General features: G+C 38.9%; 1 pseudogene; it reads left to right on the top strand.

Annotated features, from left to right (window-relative positions):
- Positions 1 to 566: 566 nt before the first annotated feature.
- LOC142859202 (large ribosomal subunit protein uL16-like) overlaps positions 567 to 11,584 on the top strand; it is a 44,544-nt pseudogene continuing 33,526 nt past the window's right edge.

The raw sequence follows: 11,584 nt of genomic DNA, 5'->3' as shown, positions 1-11,584 counted from the left end.
GTCTCAGTTTCATGTAGAAGTTGGGAGACAAGTTATAGGCATTGCTTCTCTCCATCAGATGAGTTTCAGGGATGGAACCCAGCACCTCAGGCTTGAAGGCAAACAGTTTTATCTGTTGAGTCATCTTATTAGCCCCATATCTGCCCACTTACCATGGATCAACCCTTTATTGATGTGGGAGTGTCATATATCAATCTGTTGATTTCATTGGTTAAGCAATAAAGAAACTGCTTAGCTGGCCCTCATAGGTTAAAACATAGGTAGGCGGAGTAAACAGAACAGAATGCTGGGAGAAAGAAGCTGAGTCAGAGAGTCGCCATGATTCTCCCACTCCAGGAAGATGCAGGCTAAGATCATTCCTGGTAAGCCAGCTCGTGGGCTACACAGATTATAAGAAATGGGCTAGTCCAGGTGTGAGAGTTAGCCGAGAAAAGGCTAGATAGAAATGGGCCAAGCGGTGTTTAAAAGAATACAGTTTCCGTGTAATTATTTTGGGGCATAAGCTAGAGCTAGCCATGTGGGCAGCCAGGTGCAGGGGATGCAGCCCCGCGCTCTTATTACTAAAGATGGCGCCCAAGAGCAACAAGAACCCGCCGCTGCTCAGCCACAAATTCGTGCTGCAGAATCACGCGGACATCGTCTCCTGCCTGGCAATGCTCTTCCTGCTGGGGCTCATGTTCAAGATAACAACAAAAGCAGCCATTGTCTTTGTTGCTCTTCAGTAAAATGTAACCCAACCCGCAACAGAAGAACAAGCTACTGAATGATCATCCCTTTATTCCTATGGCTTCAAAGATTTGGCTACAGTTTTCTTCTACATGCTAGTGGTGATAATTATTCACGCCATAATTCAGGAGTATGTGTTGGATAAAATTAACAGATGAATGCACTTCTCCAAAACAAAGCACAGCAAGTTTAATGAGTCTGGTCAGCTCAGTGCATTCTACCTTCTTGCTTGTATTTGGGGCACATTCATTCTCGTCTCTGAAGACTATATCTCAGATCCAACCATCCTGTGGAGGGCTTATCCCCATAACCAGATGACTTTCCAAATGAAGTTTTTCTACATATCCCAGTTGGCATACTGGCTCAGCACTCCCTGCCTGCACCTGGGCAGACAGCCGAATCAGGCTTAGGCAGGCAGAAGGGCATGGCGTGTTTTCAGACTGCACAGTGCTCTGCGTGTCAGATTTGGCTGTAACTTGGATGAAAAGAATTTCTGTGCTGCACGCTCAGTCTCAGAATTAAAGTGCTGAGTGCCACTCCTACCTGGCGGGCCCAGATCTAGCACAAAATGGTTTGTCCTCCATTTTGAAATTTTCCTGACTCAGCAGCAGGAAAAAACTGGCTGTTTTAAAATGCCGGCTTTCTGGGCTGTGCCGCCATTGCCATCTGTCTCCTGCAGGAGACAGAGCTCTTGAATGGAGCATTTGGAGTAAAGTGCTATGATTTGTTTGATGGCAACTAGACTGCTGTGTGCCTAAAAGGGGGACATTGAGTGCCCCAGCTCAGAGGCACAAGCAGCTCCACCATGCTAATGGTGCAATGTGCAAGGATCAGAGGCACGAGCAGCTCCGCCATGTTGGACTGGGCAGGGCCAGCAGGCAGTACCTGTTTTTGACCTAGGAATGTCACAGCTTAGATTCTTAAGCGCCTAGTGATTTAAAGGAGCAAATCAAAAGTGCTCCTGGATAGTAAAAAATTGCAGATTCACTATAGGACAGATTCAGACCACTAAATGAGTCACACTGTTGGATGAATGTACGTAGGCTTGAGAGAGAGAAGAAAAAGAATATAGAGAATAAATTTAATGGTTTTAAAAAAAGGTAAAGTCTTTAAAGAGACAGAGTACAGATAGTTATAGATTAAAAGAAATAAAGAAAAATAAGCCATGTAAAAATGGAAAATTCACAGAGAGTCTGGATTATGTACATTGTGTTTTCTTTTTTTTAAATATTTATTTATTTATTATGTATACAATATTCTGTCTGTGTGTATGTCTGCAGGCCAGAAGAGGGCACCAGACCCCATACAGATGGTTGTGAGCCACCATGTGGTTGCTGGGAATTGAACTCAGGACCTTTGGAAGAGCAGGCAGTGCTCTTAACCTCTGAGCCATCTCTCCAGCCCCACAATGTGTTTTCTTTAAAAATTTTGACTGTAAAGGAGCTAAGTACAGAGAGACATTTCATTATATGGGCTGCCAAGTGGAACCAGAATGGATATCATGAGGGTAAGACTTCGGAATTTGGGTCTAAGGATATGATGCTTTGGAGAGGGTCTTCTTTTGTTTTCACAGAGGACCAGACCCTGTGGATTGCAACTATCCCAATATGGTATGATAGACCACGACCTCCCAAAAAGTTCCTGTGAACACCCTCAAAAAATTACTTCACTCAACTGCCAACTGAGATAAACCTGGCACACAGGTTACACCCTAAATGACCTGAAGCGCCCCCATTCAGCAGGAAGCAGTTTGGAGAGAAAAAACTGCGCCCATGTTCCCAAAATATTGTTTATAAATGTTCTTTTACATTTAAAGGGGGAAATGATATAGGTATGAATAATCTGCATTGGTAAGGATTTTAAGGTCAATTTTGTTATATGTATATGTATTTCTGATCTTGATTAAGGTATTGTGACTGTGTAGTTCATTTTTAAAATGTAATGTATAATTAGGAAATACAGGTTGTTGATGGATAATCATAATAGTCAAGTTTGTAGTCATGTTAATTAGATTTTCTAGATATAACTGAGATATGTTTCAGTTAAATAGGCATTCTTCATATCTTTCAAAGACTGCAGAATATGGCATTTAATGTTTTAATAATTTAGGGCTTTTCATGACAAGGAGACACGTCTACTCCTGGCAGCACCAGCTACTTCAAGAGGAAGATGGGCATCAAAGAGGATCCTTATGGAGTTTGATAGCCATTTGGGCAAGAAACTGCTCTTGCCTGGACTGATGCATAAACTGGACACAAAGAACCTGCAGAGAGAGGACTGCTGAACTTGCCTAAAGGTGAGATGATCTTTTGGGCTTCCTGACTCATGAAAGAGTCTGCGAGACATTCTGCAGGATACAGCAGAAAGTGACTGAACTGTCTTTGGAATTTCCTGCTTGATAAAAATGTTTGCTGGATACTTTGGGCCTGAAGGCTGAAGATGGATGCCCCAACGGTACAATAGAACTTTGGGTGACTGTCCAGGCAGCGAGATGCCTCTGTTATTTCTAAAGTTTTGGACTTCGTGTTTGTTAGGTAATATTATATCCTTCTGGAGTCTTTGATGGAGTTGAAGAATGGATAGATAGTTATAGTTTTCCATTGTTATGATAAAAGATAAAATAGATATAAATATTGTAACTGTGATTCTTGCTTAATAACTGTTTTGCTATATGTAATCTTACTATGTTAAAATGAAAGCCTTTCTTTTTTGTTTAAACAGAAAAAGGGGAAGTGATGTGGGAGTGTCATATATCAATCTGTTGATTTCATTGGTTAAGCAATAAAGAAACTGCTTGGCTGGCCCTCATAGGTTAAAACATAGGTAGGCGGAGTAAACAGAACAGAATGCTGGGAGAAAGAAGCTGAGTCAGAGAGTCGCCATGATTCTCCCACTCCAGGCAGATGCAGGTTAAGATCATTCCTGGTAAGCCAGCTCGTGGGCTACACAGATTATAAGAAATGGGCTAGTCCAGGTGTGAGAGTTAGCCGAGAAAAGGCTAGATGTAATGGGCCAAGCGGTGTTTAAAAGAATACAGTTTCCGTGTAATTATTTTGGGGCATAAGCTAGAGCTAGCCATGTGGGTGGCCAGGTGCTGGGGACGCAGCCCCGCTGCTCTTATTACTACATTTTATTTTTAGTTTCCTTTTACTGTGAAACTAACAATTTTTATTGTTTGTATTTATTCATTTTTTTTATTTTCTTGTATATGAGGAACACTCATGCTATGGTGCAGGTTTGGAGGACAGTGGTCATCTTATGGTAGTCAGTTCTCTCGTTCTACTGTGTGGGTCCTAGGTACCAAACTCAGATTCGCCATCTCAGTTATGGTTTACCCACTGAACTTCTCACCACCCCAATCTGTCAACTTCTTGCTTCTTTTCTTCCTTCTTTCATTTCTTTTATTTTGAGATATATTTTTATTTTGATTATGCATATACATGTGAGTTTGTGTCAAGGTATGTGCATGGCCACAGAAGCCAAAAGATAGCAGTTCTCTTAAGGCTAGAGTTCTAGCTACTCTGGAAATTGGTGTAGAGAACTCTTAACTTGCAAAAAAATCAATGTGCCATATGACCCAGCTATATCACCCATTGGCATATGTTCAAAGATTACACACTCTACTCCAAGGATACATGTTCATTCATCTTCATTACTGTTCTAGTCATACTAGCTAGGAAGTGTAAACAACCCAGATATCCTTCAACTGAGGAATGGATAATAAAAATGTTATACATATACATTATGAAAACTATGCATATATAAAGAAAATCAAATCATGAAATTTGAATGCTAAAAGGATCAAACATGAAAATTTATATAAAATAGTAACCCAGACTATAAAGAAAAACATCATGAGTTCTTTCTTATCACTTGTTCATAGTCTTTAATCTTGAGATTTAAGTCTGTAACCTGGAGTAACTGCAGATACTAGGAAATTAGGAAAGGGAAATACAGGGCAGGGAGAGGGGTATAGCAAGGCGTGAAGTAGAAAAGGAGTTTTAATTAGAAAGGGAGAATCAATACAAAAAGAGGAGGGAAGGAAAAACAAAAAAAGTTTGTTAAAGAAAGCACATCTGAAATAATCAAGACATTGTATATTACCTAATTTTACATATAATACAGATAAGTCTGTGTAAAAAATACGTATGTAGTGTAAGTTAAATTTACTTACCTAAACTGACAATGCCTTCCTCCAGAGCCTTAGACTATTTTACAAAAAACACCACATAGGGCATGACTGTTCAAAAGACTTGCAAAAAATTATCATCAACAGCTAGTGCCTCCACTTGCCAAGTTGCCACTCAGAGATTAAAGATAAGTTCTTATTGCTGAAGAGACCATGCAATTTGGGTATGGGAGCTGGAGGACATGAACCGTGCTAGTGTCCAGGGGAGGAAAACAATCGCTAGTCCTATCCAAGTATGAGGCCACTGCACTACAGCAATGACTACCACAGCTTCATAACCCTAAGCACTTATGTTTTTTAAAAAAATCTAATTAAACAGATATTGGCAAAATAAGTTGTTCCTGAAGAGTACAATTCTGTGTGTTTTGAGTTGTGGCTCAGTTAGTAGATTACATGTTTATCATACATGAAGATCTGGCACCAAATAAATCAGATGTAGACCACACAACTGCAATGCTAGTATTCAACAGATAGAGGAAGATAAGAAATTCAAGTTAAACATCTTCAATTGCATAGAAGTGTAAGGATATCCTGTGTTCCATGACCCCCCCCCCAAAGTAACATGTGTGTGTTTAATCACTTTTCTGGTTTTTTGTTTCTTTTTATGATTTGCTTAAATGCTTACTCTCAGCTTTAATATTTTATCTTTTAAAATATTTATTCGGTTGGGTGTGTGTGTGTGTGTGTGTGTGTGTGTGTGTGTGTGTGTGTGTGTAAATGATATCTGGGGGGGGGCGACCCAAGAATTATCCCCTGGAGCTGGAGTTATAGGTTACTTTGAGATCCCTGATTAGGAACAGCATCCAGCCCTTCATGAGAACAGAAGCGTTCTTCAACATTTAGCCATCTCTCCAGGCTCAATTTTCAGCTTTTGTTTGTCCATACTTTACTACCTTTTCCAGGTAGAAATGTGGGTCAACTCATTTAGTTAATTATAATTTAAAAAACATGTTATGTTTACAATCTCTTTTCTGGTATGTATGTACGTATGTATGTATGTATATCACACACCAACCTGGTGCTAAAGGAGATCCTATGAGAGAATCACAGTCCCTGAAAGTGGAGTTAATACATATTTGTGAGCCAACAGCTGCTCAGAATCAAATCTGGTTCCTCTGCAAGAGCCACAAATACTCTGAAGGGTGGAGCCATCACTGTAGCTCAGAAATCAATATTTCTTTCTTAAACACATATTTAATGCTATAAGTGTCTCATTTGTTCTGCCTTAACAATTTTGATGTATTTCATTTTACTTTTTCATTCAACTCAAAGTCTCTTTCTAATAGCCCTCATGATTTCATCGTAGCATCATTTGTTTTTGTTTACAGTATGCTGATGAATTTATATGCATTTAATTGAGCACTGTAATGATTTTACTTGTCTCTCATTGAGCATTTTAAAATCAACTTCTGTTAATAATGTCTGATTAAATATTGTTAAGCTCAACATCTCAATATGACTTTGCCTATTTCTTTCTTTTTTTAATTTAATTAATTTATTTATTTGGGTTTTTCAAAACAGGGTTTCTCTGTGTATAATGACTATCCTTGGAACTCATTCTGTAGACCAGGCTGGCCCACATACTGACTTCAAACTCACAGAGATCTGCCTGCCTCTGCCTGCTTATGTGCTGCTACCACTGCCGGCTGACTGCACATTTTAAGGGTGAAGGCTTATTGGTTCACCTAAAATGTGACAATATGCTTACGTTTCTATCAGACTTGATCTGGTGTATACTCAGCTGGGCTGTCTTTGTGTGGAGCATCCTATAGAGTCATTGAGTCGTGGTGTCTGAAGTCATCACAGTGTTACAGATTTTCTGTCAGCTCCATCAAATAATTACCAAGAAAAACAGCATTGCGGTGTGCAGGTCTAGTACTAGCTGCCTCTGTCCATATCTTCATCCTGCCAGCTTTACATCAATTATCTCACTCTTCCACTGGGAGCCTGGGCACATTATGGATACTTCATCTTCTTGATGAATTGGTTCTATAATTATAAGGAATCCCAAATTTAGTAACACCCATTGCTGTGGAAACTGTGCTTAGTAGGGCCTTGATAAATTCCATCCCCTTTTCCTGAATAATCATTATCTTTGTTCAACTGTGTGTGAAATACAGTTTTTCTGCCAGAAACCAGAAAGATTTTCTCTCCATCAGATTCTCTGAGAATTGGATGGTAATGTGCCTAAGTGTTTGCCTTTTCTGTTATAATGAGGCTGAGGCTCACTGAGCTTCATTACTCTGTGTTTAGAAGTTTCATTAAAAATGGTAAATGGAAATCAGCTCAGTGGATGCAGTCTGTGCTGCGACAGCGTGAAGACTAGAGTCTGAAGCTCAAGAATGAACACGGACACTGAGTCAGTGTCCAGGGCCTTCTGTAATTCCAATGACGAGGGATCCACTGGGAAACCCGACATGACTTGTTAGTCCCCATCTCAATGACCAAGAGAAAGGTACACACATGTGTACCCTCACATGTACGCCCATACATGTAAACAAGCATATGCATTTATTTATACAAAATACTTTTTAAACTGGCAAACTTTCACTATTATTTTCTGAAATTTAGTTTCTGCCCCTTTCCTCACACCTTTCCCTCAGGGCTCTATAGTCAGTCTACAGTCTACAGTAAGGGAGACAGAGCTATCTTCGTTTTGTCAGATTTCCTTTCCTTTTGTGCCTTACTTGGGTGATTTCCTTCTGATATAATTTGTGATTTATTTCCATAATCTGATTTTTTTTTATTTCTTCCAGTGAATTTTATCCCCTGCTATTATCATTTTATGCCTAGAAATTCAGTTTCCCTCTTTTTCTGTCTGCTTTTTATACAGTTTTTATTTTACTCCACATATTTATCATGTGAAACACAATTGGAATGAATACTTCAATGTCATATTAAATAATTTCATTCAATTTATTTTTTTCTGAATATGTTTGTCAACTAACTTTTAACTGGGTATGGTAGTGCTGCCTGGGGCAGTGGCACATACTAAGACTTCTCTGTCTGAGGAGTTTAGGGGAAAAATACACACTCTGTTAATGGTTTCCTTCAAACCTTTTCTTTATTCTTCTTTTGCATTTTCTATTCCTTCTCTCATTCTTGATGTTTCCCTTTTATATCTCTCATTCTTGATGTTTTTCTTCTAACCCATTTTAACTCTATATTTATTCTTTCCCTTACAGCTTATACAGCCCAGCAAAATCTTTCAGGAAATATAAAAATTGTAATGTGGTTACATTCTCTTTCAAATGAATGATTGTAATGAATACTAAACAAACAGTAAAAAACAGCATGTTTCCCATATCTCTTACATGATTAAACATTTTATGTATTACAGGTGAAAAAGTTATCCCCAAAACCCATGTATGTTCATACCTAAGCAACTTGTGGGCAAACAAAGTATTCTTTCCTGTCAGGTCTTTTACTTGAAGACTGCATTTTGCAGCTACAAAGAAACAGTCAATTATTTTATTACTCACCTTGAATGGTAATCTTATGAGAAATCTTATAGGAATCACAAATCTAGACTTTTATTTAGGAAAGAGAATCAGTCAGCTCTACTTTAAATCTTTAGGGTACATATCCACTCATCATCAGATTTTTTATCAAGAGACTGAGGGCAGAAATGGGTATAAAGACTTAATCACCACCTTTGGTCATCAACAGATCCTAAGAAGAAAAGTATGTGAGCTAGTAATAATTGGGCTGCTTTGTTCTCATTTCCTGACCTTAAACTATGTGCCTTTCTAAAACTTTAGATTATTTCCTTGCATTTTTCTCCTCAAAACTATTTGACAAAATATCTTAGTTTGACTTGAAATTATTTTCAAAGTTTTGTTTCAGCAATTATACACTTTGAAACTTGTGAATATATTTCCCAACATTAAGGTTAAAAGAATTTAAGCTAGCTGGGCTACCTGGGACGCAACTGTTTTTCTTAATCATTAACTTGAGCTGTGATCTAATGCAGTTCCTTAGGCTAAAATCATAGACTCTAGCTGTATAACATTTTCTTGTACTTATTTTATTCACTGAAACTCTGTATATGCTAACATTATTACTATCAATTAAACAGAACAGCTTAGGGAAGAATCATCTTCATAACAATCCACAGGTGAAACTGCTAAGGAGAATGGGATGTTCCCATGAGATAAACACACTACATTACAGGCAGTGGGCATCTACTGTGGTTTCAGGGCCTTGCCTGTCTGAGATTGACCCATCAGAGAGTTTCCTACTGGTGGGCTCACACCTTGAACTTCAGTTGCCACCTGCTGCTCCTCTTGCAGCCACCAGCAGTATGGGTGGCATTTTTCTACATGCTTTAATAGAAAACCCTTTTTTTTTTTTATTACAAAGGTGTCATAGGTAGCTTAACTTGATAAATCCTGAAAGTTACTTGAGAAGTGAAAATCTACACAATCTCATTGTGTAGATTAGATTGATTGATCAACACGTCTGTGAAGAATTGACTTGGTTGGTAGGTGCTGTTGCTCACTGCTTTCCTGGGCAAGTTGTTTTGAGCTGTATGAAAGAGCTGTATGATGGATCTGAGAGCCAGCCAGTCATCAGCATTCTCCAGGTTCCTCTTGTAGTTCGTTGTCTGTGGAGTGGGTTGCGGGTTGGTGGTAATGTGTGAAATAGCAAAAAGACCTGCTTTCATGTTCCTGCCATGAATTCTTTCACTGATGGACTGTGACAGGAAATTATAACTATTTGTATTTATAAACCTTTCTTTCCCTAAGTTGGTTTTGCTGAGAGTTTTGTTTTGTTTTGCTTTATCACAGCAACAAAAGTAAAAGTAGTACAGGAGTAAACTATTGTGTTTCCTGGTGTACTTACATGAAAAAAATTCCCAGGGCTGGGAAGCATGCCCAGTTAATAAAGTGCTTTCTCTGAATGTACAATGATCTAAGTCTGACTCCCAGAACTCAGACCAAAATTAATGGTGCATGATTGTAATGCCAGCACTGGGAGCCAGGGACATGGGGGTTCAAGCAAACCTAGTCTGATCAGTGAGTCCATGTCAGTAGAAACCTTGCCTCAAAATCAAGGTAAGATGGCTCCTGTGAAAGAACACCCAAGGCCAACCTCTAGCCTCTACCTGCATGTACACAAAAGTGCATATATACATACACTCATGCACACGAATACATTTACATAGGGAGGCAGAGAGGAAAGAGAGATCTTTTCTGAATAATTAATACTTATTTTCATTCCTCAGGCTTGTCTTTAAGCCACCTAAGGAGAGGTCTCAATTGAATTATTTGTCTTGAACTCCATTAGTAGGTTCCCTTTTAACCCATGTCTTAGTTAAGGTTTTTATTGCTATGAAGAGACATCATGACAACAGCATCTCTTATAAAAGATAACATTTAATTGGGGCTGGCTTGCAGTTTCAGAGGTTTAGTAAATTATCTTCATGATGAGAAACTTGGCAACATGCAGGCAGACATGATGCTGGGGAAGGAGATGAGTGTTCTACTTCTTAATCCATAGGCAGCAAAAGGAGACTGTGTCACACTGAGTGTAATTGGAGAGTATGAGACCTTAAATCCCATCCCCACAGAGACAAAGCTACACCTATTCCAACAAGGCCACCCTACCGAATAGTACCATTCCCATGGACCAAGCATTCAAACACGAGTCTATGGAGGCCATACCTATTCAAACTACCATAACCCATTGCTTATCTGGGGTCAGAAAACAAAGTCTTGTGTATATTATGAGATTTCTTTTTCCTGGCCAGAGGGAGCATAAAGGGCTTTGCTTCCCAAGTCCATTGAGAATCATGATATTTCTTTCTTCATGTCTCTGCTTCATCATATTTTTAAAACCTGAAAAATCTTGTTTGGGGGCAACAAAATGGCTCATCAGGTTAAGGCACTCATCACCAAACCCAATAAGCTGTGTTTGGTTCCCAGGTCACACACAATAGAAAAAGAGGTCCAAGTACTTCAGGATGTTCTATAACTTCCATGTGCATACCACCACAGGCACATGTACATTCCGTACATAAACAAACAAACACTAAATAAAAAGTCAAAATGAACATTGTTGAGTTACTCTGCTTTCTGTGTTACTCTGTTCATGGAAGTCTAATGAGGCAAAACTCTCAAACGGAGCTCATAGGAATTTCTGAAGTCTTATGTCATTTCTTTCCAGAGCTTTGTGGTGACCAGCATATGACTTTTATTGGAATTAGTACTGCCAGAGGACATGCACACTATGACTGCCATCCTCATTTCAACTATGAAATGTTAACCCAAATTCTGGGGTTCAGACTGCTGAAATATCATCCCATGCCTTCACCATTAATTAGAGCCTTCTACAAAGGCAACTTGGAGAATTTATCAAAGCCTTCTTCAAAGCAGGTTTACAGGATTGGGAGGGCTCCAGAGCGATGCACTCTTGTCAAAATATTACAGTCTTTGATGATGGGGACAGGAAAATACAATCAAACCCAGTGGCAGAGCTGTAGGGCAGACCACAGGCAACCATGGTTTTAAATCCAAGATGTATTATTTGGACGTTGTCATTTACTTGTGGTTTTATTTGTTTACATTTGATTATTCTTTTGAAGTCTCCATGCTATATAATATTGTATATTATGTTAATTTCTTCATTTCTGCTTCGAGATATGATCTTATTTACTGGAAGCTATAG

The sequence above is a fragment of the Microtus pennsylvanicus genome, chromosome 10 (genome assembly GCF_037038515.1).
Source record: "Microtus pennsylvanicus isolate mMicPen1 chromosome 10, mMicPen1.hap1, whole genome shotgun sequence".
Lineage (NCBI taxonomy): Eukaryota > Metazoa > Chordata > Mammalia > Rodentia > Cricetidae > Microtus > Microtus pennsylvanicus.
Note: the sequence above shows the minus strand (reverse complement) of the source record. Positions and strands in the feature narration are given on the sequence as shown.